General features: G+C 44.7%; 1 protein-coding gene across 7 annotated transcripts in view; it reads left to right on the forward strand.

Moving 5' to 3' along the window:
- The window catches only part of AP1S3 (adaptor related protein complex 1 subunit sigma 3), a 146,836-nt gene that overhangs the window by 9,593 nt on the left and 131,243 nt on the right, over window positions 1-6,000 (forward strand). For 6 of the 7 annotated variants that reach the window (XM_075569659.1, XM_075569652.1, XM_075569656.1 and 3 more), the window contains 2 exons: window positions 1,498-1,545; window positions 2,341-2,488. The gene's annotated coding sequence lies outside the window, so the exon portion shown is untranslated. Of the gene's footprint in view, window positions 1-1,497; window positions 1,546-2,322; window positions 2,489-6,000 lie in introns of those variants that run through there. The other variant, XM_075569657.1, reaches the window with a different exon arrangement.

Below are 6,000 nucleotides of genomic sequence, written 5' to 3' on the forward strand. Positions count from 1 at the left end.
TAGCACTTCTGGCGACATTGTTCATTTTCTCTACAAATGATAAATGAAAAAGTTGGATAAAACGTTATATGTGTGTGTGAGCGCGCTATATATATATAGAGGTATCAGTACCGTGTTAGCCGAGCTTCAATAATCAAAAAATAAATAGATGATACCGTTCTGTGGCTAACGAAATGCTTTTATTTGTGCGAGCTTTCGAGATACACTGATCTCTTCTTCCGGCGATGTTACAATGAATGAAGCAAACAAAAGGTATACTTAAAAACAGTGTCTCTTGGAATGTTATCTGTGCTGGTCCTTCCCCCTGTGTGGATGTGTTTTATGCCTAGAGGTGTCAAAAGGTTCCTGAAAGCAAGTGATGAAAGAGTGTGTATGTGTATCAGTGTGAATGAAAATTAATGGAGAGCCCACAGTATATACAGTGCTTTACAAAAGGTGTGTGTGGAGTGGGAGTGGATATAAATGGTGTGGGTGGGTGTGGAAATGTGAGAGTTTGTAGCACAACTAAAAGTGTGTGTGGATACTTTGTGGTCCCTATTGGTGTATAGGGATGGAAAAACAGTATTTGTATGTGTAAGAGACAGCTGTGTGTGCATACATATAGCACAGTATGTTAAATTACGCCGCGGGGTCATGTGACGTCACCCTCGTCAAATGCCGCTGCAGGTCACGTGACGCCGCATCAAGGTAAGGGGGGGGGGGGGGCGCGAGCACCAGCAGAGGGAAGGCAGGGGGCCGAGCTGCAAAAGTTTGTGCTCCCCTGGTATAACCAATAAATAATATAGCTGATATAGCAATTTGGTTGTGGCTAGAGAGAGATTATAATGGCAGTGAGAATTAGTGGTCAGAATTAATAACAGTGCAATTACTAAAAAGTAGCTGTAATAAAATAATAATAAACACTATGCCTAAACACAATAAAAGTCCAGAAACCTAGCTCTAATAGCTATGTTATAACTCAATCATAAAAGGATCCAATTCGGGCGTCCTCTGGAGCCCTGGCAGCTCTCTTCAGGGAAACAACCACCTCCTCGATAGATATCTAAACAAAAAAAAGAAGAGAAAGCGCCCGCTCCATGTGTAAATTCGATTTAACAATTTCATTTCCTGGACAAGATAAAAATAGCAAACTCACAAACATCCGTTTGGTAAAAGCATTGTGTGAGACAGGCTCGGGCTCCCTGGTAATCCGGTGGTCAATCCGCAGCTCCAGACTTTGGACGATGACCGGGAAACTCGATAGGCTGCGCCCCTCGCAGTGTGGTCCTCCAGCAATCTGTAGTATGTTGTGGTTCCACTGTAAATCCGGTGTCTCGTCTTGGTCGCGTACCAACTTCCCTTCCGGCGTCAGGACGTATAGTGTGGCAATAGCAACGAGAAGAAAGTACTGAGGTGGGGTTGGATCCCCCTCGGTTATTTCTTGTTTTATTAATAAATAATTTACTATATTTTAATCTCTGGTGCGCATTGTGTGCATTTTTCTTCTTGTCTGCACAGTGCTTCAGATGCTGCATCTGAAAAAATGCCGGTGGATCGGGATGTGAGGTAGGGAAGTGACGTCCGTGCCGGAACGTTATTGCCACGCCTCCAAATCTTTATTGCCACGCCCCCAATCGCACACGCTGCATACCCTGCAAAGCCATAAAAAAGCTCAGGCTTCAGCAAGTGTATTGCAGCGTGTGTGCCTTCCCTCCGTCTGAAATACTATAGACGCAGCCTTATCGACGCTTACTAAATAGGCCCGTGTCTCTCTCTCTCTCTGTGTCTCTGTCTCTCTCTGTGTGTCTCTGTCTCTCTCTGTGTGTCTCTGTCTCTCTCTGTGTGTCTCTCTGTGTCTCTGTCTCTCTCTCTCTGTCTCTCTCTCTGTGTCTCTGTCTCTCTCTGTGTGTCTCTGTTTCTCTCTGTGTGTCTCTGTGTGTGTCTCTGTATCTCTGTCTCTCTCTGTGTCTCTGTGTGTGTCTCTGTGTCTCTCAAATCAAATCAGCTTGATTGGCATGTCAAAAGAACATTTCAGTATTGCCAAAGCGTGAGTAATAGGGGGTGTGGGACAATGATTACACGAATACTAGGGGGTACGGTATAATGGTTATACAGTACATTACTTTTGTCTCTCTCTCTCTCTCTCTCTCTCTCTCTCTGTGTCTGTCTCTCTCTCTCTGTGTCTCTCTCTCCCTATGTCCCTCTCTCTGTCTCTCTCTCATTCTCTGTCTCTCTCTCTCTGTGTCTCTCTCTCATTCTCTGTCTCTCTCTCATTCTCTGTCTCTCTCTCATTCTCTGTCTCTCTCTCATTCTCTGTCTCTCTCTCATTCTCTGTCTCTCTCTCTCATCCCTGTATGATAGGTATGTTCCAACTCTATTTTTTGCGCTTCTTTTCCGTTTGAGAGGAGGGAGTCCCTCACCTCTTCAGCCACACACCAGGAACGCTGGATTGCTTTCAGACGCTCGGAGAGGCGGATACAGTCGTGGATTGCAGGCACTGATTTATCTGGTAAGTACCGCAAACATGCTTGAACAAGGGCCGTAGACATTTTATTTGATGGTTTAGATTATCATTGTCTGTGGTTGTTAGTTAATGGTATTAGAGTTTTTTGATGTTGTTACGAATCAAATACATTTTAAAGTAGTAATCCCCTCCGAACTGGGCATTCCTGGCCAATAATGCCCTGGCTGTAAGAGTTGAAGGGCCCAAGCAAAGCCCCCACCTCTATACACACTAACACTGCAGGGGCATCAGAGTGTCTTGTTGTCATGGCAACGGGGGGTGTCACGTGATGTAATTTGTTTAATAAATAATTTTTTAAGGTGTCCCGGTTTTTCATTTTCGAAATCTGGTCACCCTATTCATCAAGCAGAAAAAGTGAAGAAACAATTGTAGTTTTGCTAATGGACGTCATTTTGGCATATCATTAGCTTTGAGGATACCCATTAATATGAAGAAAAATAACATCGATTCCCAATGTAGCCCCCCTTCCCTGGGCCAATCGCAGATCGGGCCCCCCTCCTCTGTACTAGGGTCTGGCTACGTGTCGGAGTGTGGTGCATACCTGCTGGCAACAGGGGGGCCTGAGTCTCCCGCGATGGTATGGGGGATGACAGGATCAGGTTTCTGGGGTGAATGCCTCCGTCTCATCAGAGCAGGATGACATTTCTCTTCAGAAGGACTTGGAGAGACTGGAAACGTGGGCAGGTAAATGGCAAATGAGGTTTAATACAGATAAATGTAAGGTTATGCATTTGGGATGCAAGAATAAAAAGGCGACTTACAAATTAAATGGAGATATATTGGGGGAATCCTTGATGGAGAAGGATTTAGGAGTGCTTGTAGACAGCAGGCTTAGCAATAGTGCCCAATGTCATGCAGTAGCTGCAAAGGCAAACAAGATCTTATCTTGCATCAAACGGGCAATGGATGGAAGGGAAGTAGACATAATTATGCCCCTTTACAAAGCATTAGTAAGACCACGGAAACAAATGTTATATCTATGGCGCTGGGTACATAACACAAAAAAAAAAGAGATGTAAATGTCATACAACCAGTGTGGTGATGATCTCCTCTGGTGCTCTTCCAATGAATGCAGCAGTTCATGCAAAAAAGATAAAGACAAACATAGCGTAATACAATCACTAACACTACATACTAGACAGACTACAGCATTAAAAAACAAACATGTGCTGAGACACAAGACAGATGAGAAATGTCACATTTAATAAAACAGCATTAAAAATGAAGGTCACGTCTGCACAGCAGCCTCAGATGAAATGCCCGCTTACCAGACATACACTGATCACAATCAGTGGATAAATCTGAGAGTATCCCCTCTCATGTGAACCACACCGCGTGTGCTGGCATCTGGCTGGAGCTCAGGGAGGATCCCTTGCCGTCTGTGACGTCACGAACCTCCGCTCCCCACGTGTACCGGCTGGTGGGTGTTTTGAATGCCGCCAAGATTTCCTCAGGATGCACGTAAGGACCCACTGCCGGTTGCTCTGATGTGTTGGGGGATCAGTGCCCCAACACATCAGAGCAACCGGCAGTGGGTCCTTACGTGCATCTTTTTTGCATGAACTGCTGCATTCATTGGAAGAGCACCAGAGGAGATCATCACCACACTGGTTGTATGACATTTACATCTCTTTTTTTTTTGTGTTATGTACCCAGCGCCATAGATATAACATTTGTTTCCATTATCCCATCTGACCCAGGGGGTCAGAGTTATATCACAGGCTGCGGGTTCCACCATCTTAGATTAGCGCTACCTTTTTCTTTCTTTGATTAGTAAGACCACACCTTGAATATGGAGTACAATTTTGGGCACCAATCCTAAGAAAAGACATTATGGAACTAGAGAGAGTGCAGAGAAGAGCCACCAAATTAATAAAGGGGATGGACATTCTAACTTATGAGGAGAGGCTAGCTAAATTAGATTTATTTACATTAGAAAAGAGGCATCTAAGAGGGGATATGATAACTATATACAAATATATTCAGGGAGAATACAAGGAGCTTTCAAAAGAACTATTCATCCCACGGGCAGTACATAGGACTCGGGGCCATCCCTTAAGGTTGGAGGAAAGGAAATTTCACCAGCAACAAAGGAAAGGGTTCTTTACAGTAAGGGCAGTTACAGTGTGGAATTCATTACCCATGGAGACTGTGATGGCAGATACAATAGATTTGTTCAAAAAAAGGTTGGACATCTTTTTAGATGGGAAAGGTATACAGGGATATACCAAATAAGTATATATGGGAAGGATGTTGATCCAGGGATTAATCCGATTGCCAATTCTTGGAGTCAGGAAGGAATTAATTTTTCCCCTTAATGGGGTTTTTTGTTTGCCTTCCTCTGGATCAATAAGTAAGTATAGATATAGAATAAAGTATCTGTTGTCTGAATTTAGCATAGGTTGAACTTGATGGACGTACGTCTTTTTTCAACCTCATCTACTATGTAACTATGTAACTATGTATGTAATGGTGCAGCGCCTCCATCTCTGAGCCCCAGGAATACGGGTGGAATCCTTCCAGAGAGTCCCCCCCCCCTCGGGGATGAGAGATTCCAGTCTCACACTGTATATCTTTAAAAGCAGCCGCAGCTCTTTATTCACAGCAGCAGAATAGCAGCAACAAGACCGTCAATCAGGTACAGGGTGTCTTCCTCCACACAGGACTGCTCTCCCTCAGGATGGTCTCTGTGTCCCTGCCACCACCCCAGGTCAAGGGCACCCAGGGTGGGGTTAGCTCTTCCCTCGCCCCCTAAACAGGGTGAGAGGAATTGGTCCACCTCCCTAACTAAGGTTGCATCAGCTCTACTCAGAGGCTGATGGCTCCCCTTCTCCAACGGCCAATTGATATAGGCTCTCTCTGTCACCCTGGGCCAGCCAGGTGACAGACTCAGCAGACTCTAACTCTGGACTGAACTCTTAATTCTGATACACACTTCTACTAAATAGGAAGTGCACTGCTCTTTATGATATTGGCAGGCACTGCCCCTGTGTCTCTGCCTTCCACACAGGGTCAGGTACCAATTTCAGGAATATCCCGTTATTAGCGTAAACACAACAGAGTTCCATGGATCTAGCATTAAGACTGTAAGCTCTGCAGGCCAGGGATTTCCTTTCCTATTGTCTGATTTTGTTTGTTGCACTTATTGTACTATAATTCTCTGTACTGTATTGCCTCTCTTATAAAGCGCTATATAAATAAATATTTACATACATAATATATCTTAATGCATCTTAAGACACCTTAGAGTTCCCTCTATAAGACACTTTATGGTCCACTCAAGTGAATAGTCTGTAAGTAGGGTGACCATTCGTCCCGGTTTTGCCGGGACAGTCCTGTTTTTTTCTGCCCTGTCCCGATTTTAGCTCCGTCCCGGTTATGTCCCGGTTTTTGTCCCTGGTCCCGGTATTGCGGGGCAGCGGCGGTGAGGAGAATGCGGCGGCCGGTAAGTATTTTCTATGTGTGTGTGTGAATGCTGCCGGGGAGACTGAATGAAG

This window comes from Ascaphus truei, chromosome 14, assembly GCF_040206685.1.
Source record: "Ascaphus truei isolate aAscTru1 chromosome 14, aAscTru1.hap1, whole genome shotgun sequence".
Taxonomy (NCBI): Eukaryota; Metazoa; Chordata; class Amphibia; order Anura; family Ascaphidae; genus Ascaphus; species Ascaphus truei.